The sequence below is a fragment of the Caretta caretta genome, chromosome 5 (assembly GCF_965140235.1).
Source record: "Caretta caretta isolate rCarCar2 chromosome 5, rCarCar1.hap1, whole genome shotgun sequence".
Lineage (NCBI taxonomy): Eukaryota > Metazoa > Chordata > Testudines > Cheloniidae > Caretta > Caretta caretta.
Window position 1 is genome coordinate 39,008,250 of NC_134210.1, and position 27,426 is coordinate 39,035,675.

Below are 27,426 nucleotides of genomic sequence, written 5' to 3' on the forward strand. Positions count from 1 at the left end.
GATTTCAAGCATGGGGGGACCAAAACAAACAGTGAACAAAACAGAAAAAAAAAGAAAAAGGGACAGAGCAGGGATTTTTAAAAAGTGTTGAAAGTCACTTCACTGATGTTAAGACAACCACAGACATCCCCAGGCACTCTAAGATCTGCAGAATATAGTTTGCCAAAATGAGTTATTTTGTTATAAGCTAAATTTACAGAGACTTACACATATTTTATTTCCACAACTATAGATGTAGACGAAATCCCCATAGCAAGCCACATTCATCCCTTATGCATAAACAGTAAAATTTTTATTCATATACACTATCTGAAATTACTAAGGACAACTTGGCTGCCACAAAGATGACTCCTCGGCCGATTAAGTCAGACTTTGGGAGCGGGGGGGAGGGGGCTTATAACCTGATCTTCAATTATCATTAACATATCATATAGTATTTCAGCTCTTCATTTATATTTATAGTTGCTTCACCACTTCATCTTGCACATGAAGCCTTTTTGTGTTGCTGTGTAGTTTAAGTCCCATGCAATCTATTGTAATAAGGTGGTGTACAGCAGACACAACATGGTACTAAGAATTAAAGGGCAACAGTCACAAGAGCACTCCGAACTTCTGTTCCAAAAACACAGGCTCTTATTTCAGCTAAAGACTATCAGAAACAGCTGAGCACTGCTGATTCCATCCAGCCTGAGGCAATGGCACACAGATTCACACACATGCGGCCAGCACATTATTGCACAATTCATATTCAACTTTGCTGCCTTCCAGGAAACTCCTGTGACTAATTTCTTTGAGTCCATGTTCCATTTTATGAAGTCCAACAGCAGTTAGTGCTTGAATATTGCCAAATTTGTAATCTATATTCTCTTACAGATCATTTGCAAAAGGAACACATGACAGAGAACATGGGGAAATCTAACTTCATGAGGCAAACACTACTACCTGCAGTTTATAAAGTTGCTAGAAAAGAGTCTTTAGGCATTTTTACTGCTCTTATTGACAACCACAGCATTTACTACTCATTTGTCTTAACGTTGATTTAAAAAAAAAAAATCAGTAAAACTCTTGAAAGTACATGTCACAGTCCCTGCATAATGCTTATTTTCTGCTTTCATGCTGGGTCATAAAGTACTACTTCCTCTTCTATAAATAAGATATGAACATTCAGTGCAGATAAACTGCTTGAATTATACAGAATAGGAATTCTTAGGATTGTACTTCTACCTACGCACAATGATTTGGCAGTCTCAATATCACTTCCTTCTATATAGGTGTTCACAGCACAAAAATCAACCAAACCTGGCAACACTAGCCCACACCAAAGAATCACAGTGAAATCAATCTACATTCTTATCTCCAGAGGTGGTCTCTCCAAAGCAGGGTTGAGACAGGTTGACAAGGTGACACAAGCACTGTTATTGCCCATGCTGACCCAGTTTTGTGGTTAACTAAAGGAATTTGGTTTCCAGTGCAGTCAGCATGGCATCTTCCACAAACATCAAAATATTTTTCCCAGAAGGTTATAAAACTAAACAGATACCTTCATCAATATGAGCATATAACATTCCTACTTGTATTCCTTAGGCTTGTACATTAAGAAACCTGGATTTCTTTTGTTTTAGGTGTTAGGGGGCTTATTCCTTCACCCACTTACTTCACTGGTCCTTCTCGCAGGAACAGAGAGCAACAATACCCGAAGTCCAAAGGTGCAAACAATTCAATGTTTATTGGGGTGAACTTCCAGCAAGCATGATTCCAGTTTCCTTCCTTAGTGTCCCCCTTCCCAGCTCTGACACCACAGAGCCTTACCTGCGTCCCTGTTCCCATTTCTGCCCTTAGCAAAACATGATTCCAATTTCCGAACCCCATTCCCTGTTCCCATTTCACACACCCACACACTTCCTGATTGACTGCAGACTATATAGTAAAACTTGAGTTCTGCTTAGCTAAACCTTAACCAATCATTTTCCTAAAAAGAAAAGGAGTACTTGTGGCACCTTAGAGACTAACCAATTTATTTGAGCATGAGCTTTCGCAATCCTGACATATTGTAACATGATTATGTAACCAATTATATCCCACCACCTTAATTAGTTTACACCCAGCAAAATTAATTGTACAGCAGACAGAAACAATCACAGAACCAGACAGAGACCATGCAAATAAGCAATAGCAAAGTGGGAACTATAATGACAAAACAATACAGAAGTGAGGATTCCACATCCCAGCTATTGATAAGTGAGTTCTTGCCAGACAGGATGCTATCAAACTAAGTTTCCTTTTACATTTTCTAGGCACTTCCCTTTCTCTGGAGGCGATAGGTATTATCAGGACAGGATTGTATTCCTAACAGCCCAATAGCACCTTATTTCAATGTGACGAGTTTGGAATGTGAGGACGTGACCGGTCGCTTTCCAGCTTTTGGCTGCCTCTCCTGCTTAGCCAAAGGCCTTAACCTAAGAACAGGGCCTCAGACTGTCCCAGTAAGAGAAGGACCTTACACCAGCAGACAGTGATTTTGATTCTTTCTTTTATACCTCTATAACTAGCTAAGTGATAAGAATACACCTAAATTCTTAGAGTATAGGCCTTTACAGACAGGCCTGAATATCTATATCCTAACATTCGGTTTCCACAGATCTTTGGTTCTGGAGCTTTTAACATCCATTTTGGCTAAGCCTATATGACAGAATGAGGTTTTAAAGTTTACTTTACCCTATTTGAGTGATTAGGGAGAGTTCTGACACAAAGTATGATTGCTGGTCAGACACACTCAATACCTCACAGAAGGCCTTTCCCTGGCAGCTCCTATACTATTATTGCCATGCCCTGAACTGAACCACTTTCTGCTGGCACACAAAACTCACCGGCCCAGTCAGCAATGATCCTCTGTGTTTTTGAATCTGATTGCCCTGTAAGATTATCTTCCATTCTAATAGGTGCTTCTTTTACCTTTTTTCTTTATAATAAAGTTCTGTTTCTTTTAGAATCTGATTGGGTTGGTTTTTTTAGTGTCCTAAAAAAACCCAAGCTTGGTCTGTGCTCATCTTGTTTATTCTCAAGCCTCCCCAGGAAAAGGAGTGTGCGGATTTAGGGGGATATTAGGGGCGAGTAGGAACTCGAAGTGGTCCTTTCCCTGAGTTTGTCTAAATCACTTGGTGGTAGCAGTGTTACCTAATCCAAGGTACAAGGGAGAATCTGTGCCTTGGGGAATTTTTAACCTAATCTGGTAGAAACAAGCTTAGGGGGTCTCTCATGAGGGTCTCCACATCTGTACCCTAGAGTTCAGAGTGGGGAGGGAACCTTGACAACTCCCTCCTCCCAGCAAGTAACTTCAGGCAACTCCTCCCTTCTCACAGGGAGTAACTGCAGACTTCTCGCTGTGGCCCCTTCTGTGGCCAGCCTTCTGGCTTTTGTAGAAGCCCTGCCTGACCCTCGCAGGGGAGCTTCTCTCTAATTAGCTGCAACCAGGCCTAAAGCTCCCTGGTTTGCTGCCTAATTAGCTGACTGGGCCCACCTGGCCTAATTCAGCTCTTGCAAGACTCATGTGGAAAGCATACCTCATCACATGGCTAAGCCCACAATAGTTATCCCTTTACATGTGTACGCTTTCTTATTAAAACAACAAGCAGCAAATCTATACTAATTATTAGTAAGTCAAAATACATGTACTCCCATAAATTGTTTTTAAAAATAACTGGTATTTGAGTAACTGCTTGTCATTAGCCTGCTTGAAAACCATTCATTTTTTTTAAAATGCTAATTAGGACAGCTGGAGGATTGCATGGCTAATGGTATTTGTCCAGATGATATAAAGCCTTTGAGTTCTACCTCACCAGTTTTAGGGTCTGATCCTGAATGGCACTCAGCAGTCTTCCTTTCCATTGACTTAACCCATAAACTTTTTGGTGGCATACATGAAGTGTGTCAAACATCTTAGTCCAATTCTTCATACTCAGGTACTACATCACCATAGATTGTGATGGGTTGCTAAAGACCAGAGGATTTTTGTCTGACAGTTTTGAAGAAATGAAATGACTGAACTCCTAATAAAAAATAAACTCATTAAAATCTTCTGCTTTCCCAAATGATTGGAGGGAAGCAAATGTTGCACTCATCCTTAATAATGGCACAAGGAGGGATCCTGATACATACACTTCTGAGCCTTACTTCAGTATCACCTAAAATGGTTGAATTTATCATCAAAAGTCATTTATCAAACACCCATCTTAGCATGTAAAGCAACATTTAAAACGGACAAAGAAACCCTTTTATCACAATGAATAACTAACCAGTGGAACTTTCTGCCATAAGATAGAGACCAGCAACTTAGAAAGCTTATTATTTGCAGTGATGTTCCAGTTGTGTTGGTCCCAGGATATGAGAGGGGCAAGATGGGGAGGCAACATCTTCTACTGGACAAGTTGGTCTGAAAGGAACTATTACCTCTCTGACCTTTGCCTCTCTTAGAAGGATTAAATATTTATTTCAATAATGAGAACATATTCAGTTATATTACATAAAATAAAAGACATACTTGAACCAAACACAGAGCGATAAGAAACAAACTTCCCCAATAAACATTAGAGGTATTCTTGCGACTTCTCCTGGTGTATCTGGTACTGGCGACTAAACAGGATGTTAAACAAGATGGACCACGGGCATTTTTCCAATATAGCAATTTGAATGTACCTACAAAAAATTGGTGCCTTGTTAACAGTTTCAAGCCACAGGTTACATAGGGTACCTCATATTCCATCTAGAAGAGACTTGAGGCAGTAAAGTGAAGCTGCGTAAAGGCTCTTGACTCAGCAACTACCTTTGTTCTGTTGTCCGTTTTAGTTTCTATAGCTGTCAATCCAGAACCTCTCTCACTTTTTACCTCACATATATATGCATTTATTTAAAATTAAAAATATATAATTTCTTAACAGGTTTGAATGTGTTAACTATGGTTGCAGAAACTGCAAGCAGTGTACACTCTGATACTAGTATAAGAACTACCATGGAAATTCTTATACTTATTTTTTTATTAAGCAACTACTAAGAAATTTATCTATCATATTTTGATCCAGCAGCATTAAACACCTCTGGGTTAATTATACAATCTAGTGCACCACCTCTAGTCAAAGTATAGCACACAGGTGCAAGAGTGGGTTTATTGCCCATTAAGCTGCAGTTTCTCTTTATTTAATAGTTCTCCATGAGAGAAATGAGCAAACACCTGTGCTAAATAACTTTCTAATGATCGCTATGTAGAAACTAGTGTGACCTCAAATTAATTACTTACTGAACTACAGTTTAAAGTGAATGGCTGTTCAAGACATTTAAGGGACTCTCCTTACACTGATGCATCTGTATTTCTATGGGGCAGAGGTGTTGTGGGGGGATGGAATTTGCATGCTTCTGCCTTTATATTTAGGGGGGGAAACAAGCTGTTGATCTTTCTTTTTGGATATCCCGTCTGCAAGTTAATCCAAAACATTCAGGGGAAGGCATCTGGAATTGAAGCTGCTAGTTTGATTTGCAACAGTGACATTACACCAACAGTTAACACACTGATGTAGGACAGATGAGAAAAGCACAAACAGGATAAAAGAATATAAAATGAAACAGTGACTAAAAAGTATTGATTATTCTGTCTGGAGTCTCTAATGGATTCCACAAACTCATCTCTAGAAAGCATCTGGCATGATGTGAGTTCTTATATATATACATATCCTTAATGATATAGTGGTGTACTGGGCTCAAATTGAGAATGCATACATAATACTCACAGTCATTACTATAGCTGAAAGTGGTGTTCTGTTTCATTCACTCATCCCTTCTTTCCTCCCACCAAGTTTACACATTAGCACTATTGTTAAACAGATCAAAACTCAAACAATTCAGTTTTGAAGTTTGATGCTAAGGTTCCAATTAGTCTCAATTTTATACAAAAGAGTTAATGCACTCCTACTACAAACTAATTTACACCATCTCTATCATAGACGATGACTGAACAGGTGAGCTTTCTGAATTCACCTTCACTATCCAGTAATCAGCTTTTCTTTCATGGCATTACGTCTCTGTAATAGTGAAATACCTTAAATGACATGAACCTGTTTTCTCTGCTGGCTCCCTATTAATCCATAAGACTATCAAATATAACAGCCCAACTAGCAAATCTATGTAAGGAGCACAGAACTATTGAAAAGGAGGCCAAACAATATCTAAATATTTAAACAGAAGGAACAAAAAGCTAACTGTCAGCACAGAAACCATGATGGTACGAAGTGTCTGATAGTAAGTGATCTTTCCACTTGCCCTTTCTTATACTGTAATGTCAACATAATTAAAACAATAGCATCCTTTTATCCTACCCCATTATGTCTGCTAATATGAAATATCCCCCAGTGACATTCACTTCAGGACAAAGCCTCTGTTCTTATCGGCTCTGTTTAACAAAGCCACTGACACCTTACAGAAAACTTTGCAAACTTTGAAAGAGAATAATTCTTGCACAGTATCTTATCCTTTCCTGGGAACTGCACCTGATGTTCTAGTGACTGAGAGCTATGCTGGTGGGAGTTTTAACTCCTGGTTGGGCCACCCAAGCCAGACAAGTTTAAGGGTAGGGACCAGATAAAAAGCAGTCCATTGGCCCTCCAGGTTGGGGGCTGAGTGACAGGCTAACAACCTATCCTCGTTAAAAAAAAAAAAAGTTAAGTTACAGAAACAGAACAAGGTAGCCATTCCAGCAAACTGCACGATAGATAAGGATGATAGAGCCTTGTTCATGCCCTACGCAATGTCTGATGGCGTGGGAAGTATTCAGATTCAGTATCTTACATGACATATGCATATGTTTTTCCACATCCTTTTTTTTATTATTAGGGTTATTTGGATGTTCATATTACCTAGTTCCTTTGGCGTTCATCTGCCCCTGCTGTTTAATCCTCTTCTGAAGTAACATTACTTTGTTTTAGACTATTAGAACATCAAAACAGGATTGTGACTTCAGGTACGGAATACACAGAAGAAGCAGATTATCTTTAAAAAAGTTCCTTTTGCATGGAAACAGGACTTTGTTTTTTAAAAAGCAGGTGGGGGGGACAACAACGAGTTCTGAACAGAATGCTTTTCAGTTTCCTATGATTTGTCAACTGCTCTTTAATAGAGAAACAAATATCATTAAGGCTATGTCTACACTACGAAATTAGGTCGAATTTATAGAATTCGGTTTTTTAGAAATCAGTTTTATATATTCGAGTGTGTGTGTCCCCACAGAAAATGCTCTAAGTGCATTAACTCGGCGGAGTGATTCCACAGTACCGAGGCTAGAGTCGACTTCCGGAGTGTTGCATTGTGGGTAGCTATCCCACAGTTCCCACAGTCTCCGCTGCCCATTGGAATTCTGGGTTGAGATCCCAACGCCTGATGGGGCTAAAACATTGTCACGGGTGGTTCTGGGTACATATCGTCAGGCCCCCGTTCCCTCCCTCCCTCCGTGAAAGCAAGGGCAGACAATCGTTTCGCGCCTTTTTTCCTGAGTTACCTGTGCAGACGCCATACCACAGCAAGCATGGAGCCTGCTCAGGTAACCGTCACCGTATGTCTCCTGGGTGCTGACGGACGTGGTACTGCATTGCTACACAGCAGCATCAACCCATTGCCTTGTGGCAGCAGACGGTACAGTACGACTGGTAGCCGTCATCGTCATGTCCGAGATGCTCCTGGCCATGTTGGCCAGGAGCGCCTGGGCAGACATGTGCGCAGGGATTAAAGTTGGAGTGACTTGATCAGGTCATTCTCTTTAGTCCTGCAGTCAGTCCTACTGAACCATCTTATGGTGAGCAGTCAGGCGATACGGATTGCTAGCAGTCCTACTGTACCATCTTCTGCCAGGCAGGCAAGAGATGAGGATGGCTAGCAGTCCTACTGCACCGTCCTCTGCCGAGAAGCCATGAGATGTGGATGGCTTGCAGTCCTTCTGCACCATCTGCTGCCAGCCAAAGATGTAAAAGATAGATGGAGTGGATCAAAACAAAAAATAGACCAGATTTGTTTTGTACTCATTTGCTTCCCTCCCTCCCCCGTCTAGGGGACTCATTCCTCTAGGTCACACTGTGCGGTCACCCACAGAGAAGGTGCAGCGAGGTAAATCTAGCCATGTATCAATCAGAGGCCAGAGCAACCTGCTTGTTTCAATAAGAACAATTACTTAGGTGCACCATTTCTTATTGGAACCCTCCGTGAAGTCCTGCCTGAAATACTCATTGATGTAAAGCCACCCCCTTTGTTGATTTTAATTCCCTGTAAGCCAACCCTGTAAGCCATGTCGTCAGTCGCCCCTCCCTCCGTCAGAGCAACGGCAGACAATCTTTCCGCGCCTTTTTTCTGTGAGGACGCCATACCAAGGCAAGCATGGAGGCCGTTCAGCTCACTTTGGCAATTAGGAGCACATTAAACACCACACGCATTATCCAGCAGTATATGCAGCACCAGAACCTGGCAGAGCGATACCGGGCGAGTAGGCGACGTCAGTACGGTCGCGTGAGTGATCAGGACATGGACACAGATTTCTCTGAAAGCATGGGCCCTGCCAATGCATGCATCATGGTGCTAATGGGGCAGGTTCATGCTGTGGAACGCCGATTCTGGGCTCAGGAAACAAGCATAGACTGGCGGTACCGCATACTGTTGCAGGTCTGGGATGATTCCCAGTGGCTGCGAAACTTTCGCATGCGTAAGGGCACTTTCATGGAACTTTGTGACTTGCTTTCCCCTGCCCTGAAGCGCATGAATACCAAGATGAGAGCAGCCCTCACAGTTGAGAAGCGAGTGGAGATAGCCCTGTGGAAGCTTGCAACGCCAGACAGCTACCGGTCAGTTGGGAATCAATTTGGAGTGGGCAAATCTACTGAGGGGGTTGCTGTGATGCAAGTAGCCCACGCAATCAAAGATCTGCTGATATCAAGGGTAGTGACCCTGGGAAATGTGCAGGTCATAGTGGATGGCTTTGCTGCAATGGGATTCCCTAACTGTGGTGGGGCCATAGACGGAACCCATATCCCTATCTTGGCACCGGAGCACCAAGCCTGCGAGTACGATAAACCGCAAGGGGTACTTTTCAATAGTGCTGCAAGCTCTGGTGGATCACAAGGGACGTTTCACCAACATCAACGTGGGATAGCCGGGAAAGGTGCATGATGCTCGCATCTTCAGGAACTCTGGTCTGTTTCAAAAGCTGCAGGAAGGGACTTTATTCCCAGACCAGAAAATAACTGTTGGGGATGTTGAAATGCCTATATGTATCCTTGGGGACCCAGCCTACCCCTTAATGCCATGGCTCATGAAGCCGTACACAGGCAGCCTGGACAGTAGTCAGGAGCTGTTCAACTACAGGCTGAGCAAGTGCAGAATGGTGGTAGAATGTACATTTGGATGTTTAAAGGCGCGCTGGCGCAGTTTACTGACTCGCTTAGACCTCAGCGAAACCAATATTCCCACTGTTATTACTGCTTGCTGTGTGCTCCACAATATCTATGAGAGTAAAGGGGAGATGTTTATGGTGGGGTGGGAGGTTGAGGCAAATCGCCTGGCTGCTGGTTACATGCAGCCAGACACCAGGGCGGTTAGAAGAGCACAGGAGGGCGCGGTACGCATCAGAGAAGCTTTCAAAACCAGTTTCATGACTGGCCAGGCTACGGTGTGAAAGTTCTCTTTGTTTCTCCTTGATGAAACCCCCCGCCCCTTGGTTCACTCTACTTCCCTGTAAGCTAACCACCCTCCTCTCCTCCCTTCAATCACCGCTTGCAGAGGCAATAAAGTCATTGTTGCTTCAGATTCATGCATTCTTTATTCATTCATCACACAAATAAGGGGATGACTACCAAGGTAGCCCAGGAGGGGTGGTGGAGGAGGGAAGAAAAATGCCACACAGCACTTTAAAAGTTTACAACTTTAAAATTTATTGAATGCCAGCCTTCTTTTTTTTGGGCAATCCTCTGTGGCGGAGTGGCTGGTTGGCCAGTGGCCCCCTCACCGCGTTCTTGGACGTCTGGGTGTGGAGGCTATGGAACTTGGGGAGGAGGGTGGTTGGTTACCCAGGGGCTGTAGTGGCAGTCTGTGCTCCAGCTGCCTTTGCTGCAGCTCATCCATACACTGGAACATACTGGCTTGATCCTCCAGCAGCCTCAGCATTGAATCCTGCCTCCTCTCATCACGCTGCCGCCACATTTGAGCTTCAGCCGTGTCTTCAGCCCGCCACTTACTCTCTTCAGCCCGCCACCTCTCCTCCCGGTCATTTTGTGCTTTCCTGCACTCTGACATTATTTGCCTCCACGCATTCGTCTGTGCTCTGTCAGTGTGGGAGGACAGCATGAGCTCAGAGAACATTTCATCACAAGTGCGTTTTTTTTCTTTCTAATCTTCACTAGCCTCTGGGAAGGAGAAGATCCTGTGATCATTGAAACACATGCAGCTGGTGGAGAAAAAAAAGGGACAGCGGTATTTAAAAAGACACATTTTATAAAACAGTGGCTACACTCTTTCAGGGTAAACCTTGCTGTTAACATTACATACATAGCACATGTGCTTTCGTTACAAGGTCGCATTTTGCCTCCTCCCACCGTGTGGCTACCCCCTCAACCCTCCCCCCTCCCCGTGGCTAACAGCGGGGAACATTTCTGTTCAGCCACAGGCAAACAGCCCAGCAGGAACGGGCTCCTCTGAGTGTCCTCTGAAGAAAAGCACCCTATTTCAACCAGGTGACCATGAATGGTATCTCACTCTCCTGAAGATAACACAGAGAGATAAAGAACGGATGTTGTTTGAACGCCAGCAAACATACACTGCAATGCTTTGTTGTACAATGATTCCCGAGTACGTGTTACTGACCCGGAGTGGTAAAGTGTCCTACCATGAAGGACGCAATAAGGCTGCCCTCCCCAGAAACCTTTTACAAAGGCTTTGGGAGTACATCCAGGAGAGCCGCGAATGCCAGGGCAAATTAATCCTTTCACATGCTTGCTTTTAAACCATGTATAGTATTTTAAAAGGTACACTCACCGGAGGTCCCTTCTCCGCCTGCCGGATCCAGGAGGCAGCCTTGGGTGGGTTTGGGGGGTACTGGCTCCAGGTCCAGGGTGAGAAACAGTTCCTGGCTGTCGGGAAAACCGGTTTCTCCGCTTGCTTGCTGTGAGCTATCTACAACCTCATCATCATCATCATCTTCTTCTTCTTCGTCCCCAAAACCTGCTTCCATGTTGCCTCCATCTCCATTGAAGGAGTCAAACAACACAGCTGGGGCAGTGGTGGCTGAACCCCCTAAAATAGCATGCAGCTCATCATAGAAGCGGCATGTTTGGGGCTGTGACCCGGAGAAGCCGTTCACCTCTCTGGTTTTCTGGTAGGCTGGCCTCAGTTCCTTAAGTTTCACGCGGCACTGCTTCGGATCCCTGTTATGGCCTCTGTCCGAGATTTTGACAAAGGTTTTGGCATTTTGAAAACTGGAACGGAGTTCTGACAGCACTGATTCCTCTCCCCATACAGCGATCAGATCCCGTACCTCCAGTTCAGTCTATGCTGGAGCTCTTTTGCGATTCTGGGACTCCATCATGGTCACCTCTGCTGATGAGCTCTGCATGGTCACCTGCAGCTTGCCACGCTGGCCCAACAGGAAATGAGATTCAAAAGTTCACGGTTCTTTTCCTGTCTACCTGGCCAGTGCATCTGAGTTGAGAGTGCTGTCCAGAGCAGTCACAGTGGAGCACCCTGGGATAGCTCCCGGAGGCCAATACCGTCGAATTGTGTCCACAGTACCCCAAATTCGACCCGGCAAGGCTGATTTAAGTGCTAATCCACTTGTCAGGGGTGGAGTAAGGAAATTGATTTTAAGAGCCCTTTAAGTCGAAATAAAGGGCTTCATCGTGTGGACGGGTGCAGGTTTACATCAATTTAACGCTGCTAAATTTGACCTAAAGTCCTAGAGTAGACCAGGGCTAAGTAAACATCAGAGAAAAAACTGAGTATTCACACAGTAGCCTTGTTATTTTAATTGCTTGTTCTGTATTTTCATTTAAAAAAGGGATAGAGAATAAGACGGAGAATATCTTATTGCCCTTATATAAATCCCTGGTATGCCCACATCTTGAATACTGTGTACAGATGTGGTCCCCTCATCTCAAAAGATATACTGGCATTAGAAAAGGTTCAGAAAAGGGCAACTAAAATGATTAGGGGGTTGGAACGGGTCCCATATGAGGAGATATTAAGGAGGATGGGACTTTTCAGCTTGGAAAAGAGGAGACTAAGGGGGGAAATGATAGAGGTATATAAAATCACGAGTGGTGTGGAGAAAGTGAATAAGGAAAAATTATTTACTTGTTCCCATAATATAAGAACTAGGGACCACCAAATGAAATTAATGGGTAGCAGGTTTAAAACAAATAAAAGGAAGTTCTTCTTTACTCAGCGCACAGTCAATCTGTGGAACTCCTTGCCTGAGGAGGTTGTGAAGGCTAGAACTATCACAGGGTTTAAAAGAAAACTGGATAAATTCATGGAGGTTAAGTCCATTAATGGCTATTAGCCAGGATGGGTAAGGAATGGTGTCCCTAGCCTCTGTTTGTCAGAGGGCGGAGATGGATGGCAGGAGAGAGATCACTTGATCATTACCTGTTAGGTTCACTCCCTCTGGGGCACCTGGAATTGGCCACTGTTGGTAGACGGGATACTGGGCTGGATGGACCTTTCGTCTAACCCAGTATGGCCATTCTTATGTTCTTATTGATTTAAAACACAGTTCAGCTATACTCACATCACACAAATACCATAGTATATTGATATGCTGAGTTCCATTCATTCCAACACATTCTGGCACCCTTTCTTTTTGGTTGGCAAGCATCCTGGTGCCCAGATGTCAAAGGGTGCAAAAGATTCTTTCAGCGAAGTTTAGCCACCTACTAAACTCTGAGTGTTATGCTGATAGCTCTGAAGTTGTCTCTAGCTCTGTTATGTTGTTCAGTTGCAGACAGCCTGTCTGAGCCAGCTTGTTCTCCTAGACTCCGTTTTCCCTCTGTCTTTGAATCAAACAAATTTCTGCATTTTAGCTACTCAAATATTAAAAGTGTGTTCTCACTTTTGGATTTGAAAAGGCTTATTTCTCTCTAGCAGTTTGTCATTTGTTCTCTTTTGCAGAAAATAAACAAGTCTGCCTTCCACACATCATCTGGTTAATGCATCCCTTGCACACAGGTTCTCTAGATGAATCAATAATAATTCCATAGCTAGAAAGTGTATAATGAAAATGGCACAATTTAAAACCATCCATGTAATTAAATATTTCTTAATAAGATGCCCAGAGATGAATAAAACTAGCCTCTCATTCAAAGGTAGAATTTTCAGGAGTATTTATATTTAACAGGAAGATCCCAATTTCAGACCAGTGTGACAATAGCTCAGCCATGTGGTTATATAGAAAAACAACAAGCATGACAGATCAGAAGGAGTAGCTGGAATTGCAGCTCCTTAATTATGAATCACAATGTTCAAGCTATTTCCACCAAAAGCTGGTTGCACTGTTGGACAAGCATAAACCACCAGAATTACCTGTGCTCATAAACTGTTCAGATTTCTGCATTTATGCTGAAACTCCGAAAGGAGAAGTGAAAGCAATGCTGATTGGCCTCTCCAGGTAAACTGAAGTAGTAAATAGGCATTGGTTTTCTGGGAAGGAGTAACAGGTCAAGGAAAGAGTCAAAGAAAAACTGAATACAATTAAAAAGAAAAAAACAAGAGCTGTTACAAAACTTCATACACTTAGTAAAATATAGTTGACATAGTAAAAATAGAAACTTGTCATACACCAAAAGTTTCTTGCATTTTTTAAACAAATTTATATTTAATGAAGTTTGCTATATTTCAGATACTACAGAAAAGAATGCTATAGAAATGCTTACGACTTCCCCCTTTATCGTTTTTTATGAGTTAGAAAGCAAAATAAGTCTCTTCTTTTTCACAGGCCAAAGCATTACACAACAAACAGAAAAAATAGCTACACACATTTTTAAACGTTAGCATCTTTCATGTTCCATGTTACACAGAAAACAAGTCTATTAGATAGAACTAAAACCCTCAGTATTCTGTAATACTAAAAATTATACCTGAACTTAGTCACACTGCAATATCCAGGCATAAACGAACTATACACGAAAGCAAAAGTAAGGCCCCACGGGACTAGAAGCCAGGTCTGTGGACCATGAAACAATACCTCCTCCCACCCCACTCTCCTGCTGGTAATAGCTTATCTAAAGTGATCATCAAGTTGGGCCATTTCCAGCACAAATCCAGGTTTTCTCACCCTCCGCCCCCCGCAACACAAACTCACTCTCCTGCTGGTAATAGCCCATCCAAAGTGACCACTCTCTTTAAAATGTGTATGATAATCAAGGTGGGCCATTTCCAGCACAAATCCAGGTTTTCTCACCCCCCCAACCCCCTCCAAAAACCATCCACAGCCTCAGAAACAACTCTGACATCATAATCAAAAAGGCTGACAAAGGAGGTGCTGTTGTCATCATGAATAGGTCAGAATATGAACAAGAGGCTGCTAGGCAGCTCTCCAACACCACTTTCTACAAGCCATTACCCTATGATCCCACTGAGAGTTACCAAAAGCAACTACAGCATTTGCTCAAGAAACTTCCTGAAAAAGCAAAAGATCAAATCCGCACAGACACACCCCTGGAACCCTGACCTGGGATATTCTATCTACTACCCAAGATCCATAAACCTGGAAATCCTGGGCACCCCATCATCTCAGGCATTGGCACCCGACAGCAGGATTGTCTGGCTATGTAGACTCCCTCCTCAGGCCCTACGCTACCAGCACTCCCAGCTACCTTTGAGACACCACTGACTTCCTGAGGAAACTACAATCCATCGGTGATCTTCCTGATAACACCATCTTGGCCACTATGGATGTAGAAGCCCTCTACACCAACATTCCACACAAAGATGGACTACAAGCCGTCAAGAACACTATCCCCGATAATGTCACGGCTAACCTGGTGGCTGAACTTTGTGACTTTGTCCTTACCCATAACTATTTTACATTTGGGGACAATGTATACCTTCAGATCAGCGGCACTGCTATGGGTACCCGCATGGCCCCACAGTATGCCAACATTTTTATGGCTGACTTAGAACAACGCTTCCTCAGCTCTCGGCCCCTAACGCCCCGACTCTACTTGCGCTATGGAAAAGAAGCCCTTGAGGAATTCCACCATGATTTCAACAATTTCCATCCCACCATCAACCTCAGCCTGGTGCAATCCACACAAGAGATCCACTTCCTGGACACTACAGTGCTAATAAACAATGGTCACATAAACACCACCCTATACCGGAAACCTACTGACCGCTATTCCTACCTCCATGCCTCCAGCTTTCACCCTGACCACACCACACGATCCATCGTCTACAGCCAAGCTCTGCGATACAACCGCCTTTGCTCCAACCCCTCAGACAGAGACAAACACCTACAAGATCTTTATCAAGCATTCTTACAACTACAATACCCACCTGCGGAAGTGAAGAAACAGATTGATAGAGCCAGAAGAGTTCTCAGAAGTCACCTACTACAGGACAGGCCTAACAAAGAAAATAACAGAACGCCACTAGCCGTCACCTTCGGCCCCCAACTAAAACCCCTCCAACGCATTATTAAGGATCTACAACCTATCCTGAAGGATGACCCAACACTCTCACAAATCTTGGGAGACAGGCCAGTCCTTGCCTACAGACATCCCCCCAACCTGAAGCAAATACTCACCAACAACCACATACCACACAACAGAACCACTAACCCAGGAATCTATCCTTGCAACAAAGCCCGTTGCCAACTGTGCCCACATATCTATTCAGGGGACACCATCACAGGGCCTAATAACATCAGCCACACTGTCAGAGGCTCGTTCACCTGCACATCCACCAACGTGATATATGCCATCATGTGCCAGCAATGCCCCTCTGCCATGTACATTGGTCAAACTGGACAATCTCTATGTAAAAGAATAAATGGACACAAATCAGATGTCAAGAATTATAACATTCATAAACCAGTCGGAGAACACTTCAATCTCTCTGGTCACGCAATCACAGACATGAAGGTCGCTATCTTACAACAAAAAAACTTCAAATCCAGACTCCAGCGAGAAACTGCTGAATTGGAATTCATTTGCAAATTGGATACTATTAATTTAGGCTTAAATAGAGACTGGGAGTGGCTAAGTCATTATGCAAGGTAGCCTATTTCCCCTTGTTTTTTTCTACCCCCTCCCCCCGACGTTCTGGTTAAACTTGGATTTATGCTGGAAATGGCCCACCTTGATTATCATGCACATTGTAAGGAGAGTGGTCAGTTTGGATGAGCTATTGCCAGCAGGAGAGTGAGTTTGTGGGTGTATGGGAGTGGGGGGGTGAAAAAACCTAAATTTGTGCTGGAAATGGCCCACCTTCATTATCATGCACATTGTAGGGAGAGTGGTCGCTCTGGATGAGCTATTACCAGCAGGAGAGTGAGTTTGTGTGTGTGGTTTTTGGAGGGGGGTGGGGGGGGTGAGAAAACCTGGATTTGTGCTGGAAATGGCCCACCTTGATTATCATACACATTTTAAAGAGAGTGATCACTTTGGATGGGCTATTACCAGCAGGAGAGTGAGTTTTGGGGGGGCGGGGGGGACGGAGGGTGAGAAAACCTGGGTTTGTGCTGGAAATGGCCCAACTTGATGATCACTTTAGATAAGCTATTACCAGCAGGAGAGTGGGGTGGGAGGAGGTATTGTTTCATGGTCTCTGTGTATATAATGTCTTCTGCAGTTTCCACAGTATGCATCCGATGAAGTGAGCTGTAGCTCACAAAAGCTCATGCTCAAATAAATTGGTTAGTCTCTAAGGTGCCACAAGTACTCCTTTTCTTTTTGCGAATACAGACTAACACAGCTGTTACTCTGAAACCATACTTTTGTATGCTCCAAAGTCTCTATTCCATCTCAGTCACAGATTTGACTGCAGGCAACAAAAGGCATTAGACAGTTATAGTATTGTAGAGACCTGCACAAAGTAATGTTTCTTTGTATTTAACAATTATCTCATATTTCCCAGGCCAGCTCAATGCAAATGTAAGTAAATTTAAATGCACTGTGCATGGTCAATTTACATTTCCCTGTAAGTATGCAAACAACAAAGGATTAGACTCCATAGGTGGATATGTACTAGAGCAAATTAATGGCTTGTTTTGGTAGCACTATAAACCCTACACCATTGCAATGCTAAGCTCAGTGACTTCAGGACTGTTACACCTCATCCTAGCAAAGATTGAAGTTCAAAGGGGTGACCTGGTCTCTAGGGGGAAAAGGCAGTTTAGCTAATGCAAACACCTCTGCTCAGCTGCAGGAGCATACTACAAGCTAAGATAAATGGAGGCCAGTCTGGGATTTAAAGCAGAAATATTCATCCTAAATTCTAGTGGGTAAGAGTACAATAAAAAAATATTTGGCTACAGCTAGGGCCGGTTGAAATGTGAGAATTTTCCTAAAATTTTCAAACACATTTTTCTAGTCAAATTAAATGGAACTGAAACAAAAATCATTCACTTTTTGATGCCCCCTACCATGAGTTGTGGTAGTGATGCCCAACACAGGGGACCTGGAGCCCTGAAAAGACACTGACCCAAATCCCAAAGAATGCTTAAGAGTGTTGAGGATACTGAGGCAGCGAATGACGTACAGATATTTATTGTTCTGCCCAGATCTGTACTGTCCAAAGATTGGTTTTAGAACACCTTCTGTAAAGTCTGTGTTTATTTGCTTCAATTATCACATGTCCCAGAGAGCAGAAACTTTAAACCAGAGTGCCCACACAATGAGAAGTGCTGGGAAAGAGTGTGCTTAAGCTACTGGAATGTGTAAGGGATATATAGAACAGATAATGCCTTGAATGATTAATAATTGCTGATTCCTTCTGGCCCTCAAAAATTAAAAATGCTATCCACCTCTGTTTATCCAAGAATAGGATCCTCCTAAGAAGTTAAGACCATAAGAAAATGGTTCATATCATCTGAGATATTTTGTCTAAGGACCCAAAGATCAGCCAAAGTTGGGAGTTCCTCTCCCCAAGAATATAAACTTAATCACCTAGTCAAGAATCTCTCAAATTGCATATGGATAAAACCTCTTCCTCCCTCCAAATATAACTAAAAAGAACTCCAAGTTACCAAGTCTGGGTCATACCCTGCTTTCCTATGCAAAGTGTCTCATTGAACATTGTGACTAAATTCAGAGATGAGTGGGGAAGCTGCAAGCTAAGCAAATCAGAAATTACTGGCTGTAAGACTGATGGTCAAATTAGGCAAACTACCTGTTACCCCAAGAAATCCAAGCCATGTTTTCTCCCCAAATAATAAACTATTCATTGTTTTCCTTGTAAATCAAGTATGACATGTATAATCATTCACCCCAAGTTAGAAAATATTTGTTTGCCTTGTGAGTCTAATCTATATCCTTTTATATGTTCATAATGTCCCTTGTTCTATTGTAAGTCTTAAATAATGAGAAATTCTGATGTACAATCAAAGAATATATGGAATATGTCCTCCAAATTTAGAAGGGATGTTGTTGGTTTTCATTGTAAAGAACTGTTAGCTCTAGAAGTAATAGGAATTTTCTGACACAAGGAAGAAGGAATGTTAAAAGATATAAACCAGATTATAACTTTGGAAAATTGCTTAAAAGGGAGATCCTGACTGACCGTTGGGGCTAATAATGAAATACAATCCTTGAAATGAATCAAACATGAAATGAATCAAACTTAAAATGCCTCCAATAAGAAAAGAACTGAAGAAATTTATTATACACTAATGCCATCTGCCGGATACAAATGGAAGCAGCAGAGAAACAGAGAGCTGAAATCCGAGCATTCACTTGGGGTAACTTGTCCAATAGAAATCAGAGGCTGGCCCTCTCCAAGGAGTTCTGAAATGACGGTGGATAAAACTGTGGTCTCCGTATGCTCAGTCAAGAGAGTTGACTGAACCCAACAAAAAGCTGCAGAATCCTAAGTGCAACCAATGCCTGGCCCAGTTATATGGAAAGGACTCTCCCGCATTCCAGGGTTAAGAGGATAGGAACAAGTGGTGAGATTTCATTTCACAGATTTCACATCTATTTCTTTAATATAGATAACTGTAGATTATCTTGATAAGTCTCTCTAGTGAGACCTCACATAACCATATTTTAGTTATTAACTCCTTTATAAATCCAAACAAATTGGTCTAAGAGTTTGAAACAATAACTTTAAGCAATTGCTTTTGATAATCCAGACTTGTCCCTTTCGGACCAATCCATTCAAACATTGGTAACCACAGCCTTAAAGACAAGTGCATCTTTGGAAGCATGATAAGCGTGTTAGGCACCAAAGAATTGAGGATAGATGAGCATGAGTAAATGTAATAAGAAATCTTGGTACCTTGCATTATTCCTTGGTATAACTGCTGCATCTTAGCTCTAATTTCTGATGACTGTTTGTAAGACTGCATTATGTACATAGTACAGGCCTAGAACATTGGTTGTGTCTACACTTGAGTGGTGATCTGCTAATTGTGTACTAATGTGGTTCCGGGTGAATAAGAAATTGTTGAATTGTTAATAATAAGCAAGTGTCCTGATCTGAGAAATACTGTCCAAGTTAAAAATTGATCTGGAAAGAACCACCATTAAAATAAGTAAGCTTGAGCTTCCTGGCTCAATATAAAAGGTTTATCCTATTAGATTCCATTCTATATTGGCTATAACATTTATCCAAATTGGCAAAACTAGTTTGTTATATCCTGTATCCAATAAAAGAGGAGAAGATAGAAACTGATGAAGTACAGGTAGTGTGACAAAGTCAGACCTGACAGCTATGAGAGAGTGGTGGATGGCAAGTTTATCAGTCCTAGAACCATGAAGGCCCTTTTCCCCATGAGCTGAAAAGAGATTACCTCATGTTAATTAGAGACACCTGAGTTCAGTTAAGCACTGCCCCTGATCTTTCAGAAACTCTCTTTTGGTGGCGGGGGGAGGGGCAGGGGTAGGAGAGAAAAGAAACAAGCTGCAGCAGGGTTAAGGGCAGCAGAGAGAAAAGGCTTCTCCTGGGTGAAAGACTGTTCTCATCCCTCCAGGGGAAACAATCAAGTTTATTTCTGGTTTCAGAGTAACAGCCGTGTTAGTCTGTATTCGCAAAAAGAAAAGGAGTACTTGTGGCACCTTAGAGACTTACCAATTTATTTGAGCATGAGCTTTCGTGAGCTACAGCTCACTTCATCGGATGCAAGTTTATTTCTGTTTGGGGAAGAGCTGGTAACCAGAAACCAGCATAATAAGGCAACGCCCAGGGAGGAGGAAAGGAAACGTATTTCTTTTGTGTTGTGGATTTTCTTTTTTGCATAAGAGAACTACTCAGGTCTACACTGAGGACCACCTTGTAAATATGGAAAAAATAAACCAAAGCAAAGAATTAAAAACCTCCAGACTAGAACTGACTTACTCCAGCTCCCCGTGCTTCTCCCTCTGCCCCCCACCCCAGGACAAATGGCGAGGCTGATGAGGCAAATGAAGTGCCTTGCCAAAGCAGAAACTGAAGAGAAATAGTCATATTTAAAAGAGTCCCATTCAATTACATCACATAAAAGCAGACAACTAAATACTGACAAATTTTATAAGTGCTTGTATATAAATGATAGCAGTGTAAATACTAACATGGGTGAACTTGAGTGCCTGGTATTAAATTATTAAATTGATAAAATAAGCATTGATTATCGTTGTTCCACCAAGTTTCTGCAATGGGATACTGGTAATACCAGGGTACAAAATAGATAGGCATGACAGAGTAAGATGCAATAGTGGGGGAGTGACACTACATATGAAAGAAAGTAGAGTCCAATTCTTAAATTAATCAAACTATACCATAGAATCTCTATGGATATTTTTCAAGCCTGGAATTTCTAAGAGTATAGCAGGAGCAATATACTACCAACCACCTGATCAGGCTGGTGATATTGATTGTGAAATGCTCAGGAAGATTAGAGAGGCTACAAAAACAAAAAATCCAATAATAATGGGAGATTTTGACTATCCCAATACTGACTGGGTACATGTCATCTCAGGACGGAAAGCAGAGATAAAATGTCTAGACACCATGAATAATTGCTGTTTTGGAACAGCTAGCCCTGGAACCACAAAGGGAGAGGCAATTCTTGATTTAGTCCTAAGTGAAGCACAGGATCTGGTCCAAGAGGTGAATATAGCTGAACACTCAGAAAGAGAGATCATAGCATAATTAAATTTAACATCCTTATGGGGTGAAATACCAAAGATGCATTGGTATTTAACTTCCAAAAGGGGGAAACAAAAATAAGGAAGCTAGTTAAATGAAGAGAAACAGTCACCAGGGTGAAATGCCTGCAAGCTGCATGGAAACCATTTAAAAACACCAGAACCTCAAACTAAATGCATACCCCCAAATTTAAAAATAAAATAAAAACAGTAAGAGGACCCAAAAAAATGCCACCATGGCTAAACAGCAGAGTAAAAGAGGCAGTTAAAGACAAAAAGACATCCTTTCAAAATTGGAAGTCAAATCCTACTGAGGAAAATAGAAAGAAACAAAGTCTGGCCAGTCAAGTGTAAAAGTATAAGTAGGCAGGCCAAAAAACATTTTGAAGAGCAACTAGCAACACACACAAAAACGAACAGTAAGAATTTCTTTAAGTTCATCAGAAGCAGGAAGCCTGCCAAACAATCAGTGGGGCCACTGAACGATCAAGGTGCTAACGCAGCACTCAAGGAAAACAAGGCCATTGTGGAGAAACTAAATTAATTCTTTGCATTGGTCTACACCAGTGTTTTTCAAAGTTCGGGTCGCGGCCCAGTATTGGGTCGTGGCATGTAAGGCCCTTGGTCACCTTGCTCAGCACCCAGGGACCCTAATGGCTCTGGTCAGCACTGCCGACCAGGATGTTAGAAGGAGGGATAGCTCAGTAGTTTGAGCATTGGCCTGCTAAACCCAGGGTTGTGAGTTCAATCCTTGAGGGGGCCATTTAGGGATCTGGGGCAAAAATTGGGGACTGGTCCTGCTTTGAGCAGGGAGTTGGACTAGATGACCTCCTGAGGTTCCTTCCAACTCTGATATTCTATGATTCTAAGTCCCATCAACGGTGATGCCCAGCTAAGGCAGGCTAGTGCCTATCTGTTCAGACACCACACTGTGCCCCAGAAGCAGCCAGCAACAGGTCCAGAGTCTAGGCAGGGGAGCCAAGAGGCTCCATGCACTGCCCGTGCCCCGAGCATCGGTTCCACACTCCCATTAGCCGGTTCCCAGCCAATGGGAGCTGGGGGAGGGGCAGGGCAGTGCCTGCGGGCAAGAGCCACGCACCTCTGCCTAGGAGATGGACCTACTGCTGGCCGCTTCCGGGGTGCGGTGCATTCTGCAGTGCCAGGACAGATGGGAAGCCTGCCTCTGCACCCTGACTGCGCCACTGACCGGGAGCCCCTGGAGGTAAGTCCTCACCCAAACCTCATGCCCCAATCCCCTGCCGCAGCCCTGAGCCCCCCCAAACCCGGAGCCCCTCCTGCACCCCAAATCCCTCATCTCTGACCCCACCCCAGAGCCTGCAACCCGAGCCCTGACCCCCTCCTTTACTCCAACCCCCTGCCCCAGCCCTGAGTCCCCACACACACCCTGAACCCCTCAATTACCAGCCCCACCCCGCAACCCTCAACCCTGCACTCCAACCCCTTGCCCCAGCCCTGAGCCTCCCCCAACCTGGAGCCCCACCTGCACCCCAAACCCTTCATCCCCAGGCCCCACCCCAGAGCCTGCACCCGCAACCCAGAGCCCTGCCCCCCTCCTGCACCCCAACCCCCTGCCCCAGCCCTGAGCCCCTCCTGTACCCCAAACCTCTCATCCCCAGCCCCACCCCAGAGCCTGTACTCACAGCCCAAAGCCCTGCATCCGTCCCACACCCTAACCCCTCCCAACCTGGAGCCCCTCCTGCACTCCCCCAGAGCCTGCACCCCCATCCCAGAGCCCTGCCCCAGCCCTGACCCCCCCAAACCTGGAGCCCCTCCTGCACCCCAAACCCCTCATCCCCAGCCCCACCCCAGAACCTGCACCCCCAGCCCAGAGCCCTGCCCCCCTCCTGCACCCCAACCCCCTGCCCCAGCCCTGAGCCCCTCCTGTACCCCAAACCTCTCATCCCCAGCCCCACCCCAGAACCTGCACCCCCAGCCCAGAGCCCTGACCCTCTCCCGCACCCTGACTCCTCATTCCAGAACCTTCCCCTCCCTCCAGTGCCTACTGCCTGCCACAGATCAGCTGTTCGCTGTGTCAGGAGGCACTGGGGGGGGAGAAGGGGGGGAAGAGTGAGGGCGTGGAGTGAAGGTGCAGCATGTTCGGGGGAGGGGGCGGAACTGGGCATGGAAGGCGCAAGGCAGGGGCAGGAAGAGGTGGGGGTGGGGTCTGGGCGGAGCTGTGGGGAGCACCATCTGGCAGATTAGAAACTTGGCACCTATGGTCTGACTGCCAGAAACTTGGACTGGAAGACAGGGTATTGATCACTTGATAAATGCCCTGTTCTGGTCATTGCTTCTGAATCATCTGGCAATGGCCACTGTCAGACAACAGTATACTGGGATAAATGGACGATTGGCATGACCCACTATGGCCCTTTTTGTGTTCTGCTGCAGCTTTAAAAATTTAACTGGCACCTCAGCAAATTTATAAAAGTTGACCCCCTTTCCCTCACAGAAGTGTATTGGGGGGGGTCACTACTTGTCCTGGGAGCAAGAGCAGCTGGGCATTGGGGTCCCACCTTCAGAAAGGGCATCAGACAGAATCCGTGCCCAGAACATTTGCTGGAGAGGCCAGAAACAGTGCTGGAGCATACCCAGCCCCAGCATACCCAGCATCCTAGGCGAAGTTCAAAGCACATGGCCCCAGCTTGTAGGTCCAAACACAGCCACCAGGGGAGCTTGACCAGAGTATAAATCTGTACTCCTAAACCTCAGTGGGGTATTTTTTTAATCAGAGTTTATGACATTCTTTGAAGCTGGAAAGGACTTCATAGCTGCTAACTATAATGGTAAGTGAAGCAGTGCCAGTTACTCTACCTTCTTCATTTGAAGTGATCACATCCAAAGTGAAATCTAGTGTAAAACAAGGGAGGGAGGTAAACCACAAGTTGATAAACCATAGAAAAGTTTAGCTGAAGCGGTGGGAAAATTAACTCTAATACTGCCAACCCCAGAAGTCATGAATCAGACCCTAAAAAACCATGAGAATTTAAAAAATATATTTTTTTGGCTTAATATGATTTTAGTTATTTATTTTTGGCTAGCTCTGGGTTTTTTTTAAATAACCCTGCTCACCTCCGATCTAAGATAGACAGTCCTGTTACTCCTTTTTTTCAGTTAAAACCCCCAGTAGAAAATGCAAAAAAAAAATGCATATATGCTAAAGAAGAGCATTTCCATGATTTTACATTTCTTAGGCTGAGTCATATGGCAACTGTTGTCATAGCAACAGTGTAATGGTCCCAAAAGGAAATAAGTCCTCCTAACAATTTGTAACAAACCTGCCTACCAAAGAGCTTTTACCTTGCTCTGCAGTTTATTCACTTAGTATCTGAAAGTTAGCACCAATTTTAATCTTTTAATGACCAATTTTTTTAGTGTTTTTTCTTAAGAGATGTCGTCAGGAATTTTCCATCAGAATGGTTTTCTGATGGAAAATGCAGTTTCCACAAAATCAAATTTTTCCCTGGAAAAATTCAAGTTTTGCACAAATCTTACAATTTTTGTTGGAAAATTCAAATGAAAATAATTGTTTGGGGTTGATTTGACCCAAAATGTTTAGTTTCAAGTCAGATCAATATTAAACTGCATTTCCTTATCGCGGCCTATTGTCTCATGTAAGTGGTAGTTCAGGTCTCCATTTTCTCCTGTGAGCTGAGTTCCCTGGCTGGATGACATCTCCCATGTTCCAAAGCAATCTTCCCTCTGACATGGCTGCAGGCATATCATGGCAGTAGTAGTCTGGCCAGGGAGCCTGGCCCATCGTGAGTGGAGAGCCTCAGGAACCTGAACTCTGATGCATTGCCTCATGAAGGTTACAATAGGGAAATGCAGTTGTTGAACTGTCTTGAAACAAAGTGTTTTGGGCCAGTTCAACAAACTAAAATGAAATATTTTGATTTTGGAATGATGAAATGTTTTGTTTCAATCAAAAATAGTGAAATAAAATGTTTAATCATTTTCATCTTGAAGTTTTTTGGAACTTTTGTCCACCAAGAGTGGATATTCAACTCTTTGTCCCAAATTGGGATACAGACAAATACTGAAATATCAGAATTTCCCATGGGATAGGCATTACAGCTTTCATTCAGCTCTGGTCGCTTTTATTTACTTTGACAGCCCATCATTCCCTGACAAAAGCTAGGCTAAACCCTTCAAAAACGTATAATTCCTTTCTACAAGTTGTACTAAAAACTAAATTACATATAACCCCATCAGGAAGAGGACTAAATCGTACAGTTATTTGATTCAATATTTGCAAATTCAGAAGTGAAATCTGATCAGATCACAATTACTACAGCTAGACAAATAATGAAAAAAAACAATATTATGTTAGAAAAATCTCAAATTCATTCAATGTTATTCATCTAATATGTGAGCAAACTATTCACCAAGTCCTAGCAAGATGACTGGTGGTACCCAAAAATCATCATCATAGCATCTTGTCATTGGTGTGGCTGGTCTTCTGGGTAAATTGATCTGAATAAGTTTCAGAGTGGTAGCGGTGTTAGTTTGTATCAGCAAAAACAACGAGGAGTCCTTGTGGCACCTTAGAGACTAACAAATTTATTTGGGCATAAGCTTTCGTGGGCCAGAATCCACTTCATCAGATGCATGGAGTGGAAAATACAGGAGCAGGTATAAATATACAGCACATGAAAAGATGGAAGTTTCCATACCATGGGGGGGAGGGTCAGTGCTAATGAGGCCAATTCAATTAGGATGGATGTGCTACATTGATGACACTGTAGTGTCTAGGAAGTGGACGTCTTGCTGACTTACAACAACGCTTCCTCAGTTCTCGTCCCCTTACGCCCCAACTCTACTTGTGCTACATTGATGACATCATCATCTGGACCCATGGGAAGGAGGCCCTTGAGGAATTCCACCAAGATTTCAACAATTTCCACGTCAGCGTCAACCTCAGCCTGGACCAGTCCACACAAGAGGTCCACTTCCTAGACACTACAGTGCTAATAAGCGATGATCACGTAACCACCACCCTATACCGGAAACCTACTGACCGCTGTTCCTACCTACATGCCTCCAGCTTTCATCCAGACCACATCACATGATCCATTGTCTACAGTCAAGCTCTAAGATACAACTGCATTTGCTCCGATCCCTTAGACAGAGACAAACACCTACAGGATCTCGATCAAACATTCTTACAACTACAATACCCACCTGGGGAAGTGAAGAAACAGATTGACAGAGCCAGAAGGGTACCCAGAAGTCACCTACTACAAGACAAGCCCAACAAAGAAAGTAACAGAACGCCACTAACCGTCATCTTCAGCCTCCAACTAAAACCTCTCCAGCACATCATCAAGGATCTACAACCTATCCTGAAGGACGATCCCTCACTCTCATAGACCTTGGGGGACAGGCCAGCCCTCGCTTACAGACAGCCCCCCAACCTGAAGCAAATACTCACGAGCAACCACACACCACACATAAAAAAAAAACCAACCCAGGAACCAAACCCTGTAACAAACCCCGATGCCAACTCTGTCCAAATATCTATTCACGGGACACCATCATAGGACCTAACCACATCAGCCACACCATCAGGGACTCGTTCACCTGCACATCTACCAATGTGATATATGCCATCATGTGCCAGGAAGGCCCCTCTGCCATGTACATTGGCCAAACCGGACAGTCTCTATGCAAAAGAATAAATGGACACAAATCTGACATCAGGAATCATAACATTCAAAAACCAATAGGAGAACACTTCAGTCTCCCTGGTCACTTAATAATGGACCTGAAAGTGGCAATTCTTCAACAAAAAAACTTCAAAAACAGACTCCAGTGTGAAACTGCAGTACTGGAATTAATTTGCAAACTGGATACCATCAGATTAGGCCTGAATAAAGACTGGGAGTGGTTGGGTCATTATAAAACCTAAACCTAATTTCCCCAATACTAATTTCCATCTACTGTTACTCACACCTTCTTGTCAACTGTCTGAAATGGGCCACTCTCATTACCGTTTCAAAAGTTATTTTTCCTCCCTTGGTATCCTGCTGTCAATTGAATTATCTCG

General features: G+C 43.5%; 2 long non-coding RNA genes across 2 annotated transcripts in view; both read right to left on the reverse strand.

The window, feature by feature from the left end:
- The window catches only part of LOC142072001 (uncharacterized), a 96,943-nt gene extending 86,448 nt beyond the window's left edge, over positions 1 to 10,495 (reverse strand). Inside the window, exon 1 of the long non-coding RNA XR_012668285.1 lies at positions 10,253 to 10,495. This is a non-coding gene — a long non-coding RNA (uncharacterized LOC142072001). The remainder of the gene's footprint in view (positions 1 to 10,252) is intronic.
- LOC142072122 (uncharacterized) overlaps positions 1 to 27,426 on the reverse strand; it is a 338,428-nt gene that overhangs the window by 263,734 nt on the left and 47,268 nt on the right. The gene's annotated exons all lie outside the window — the stretch shown is intronic.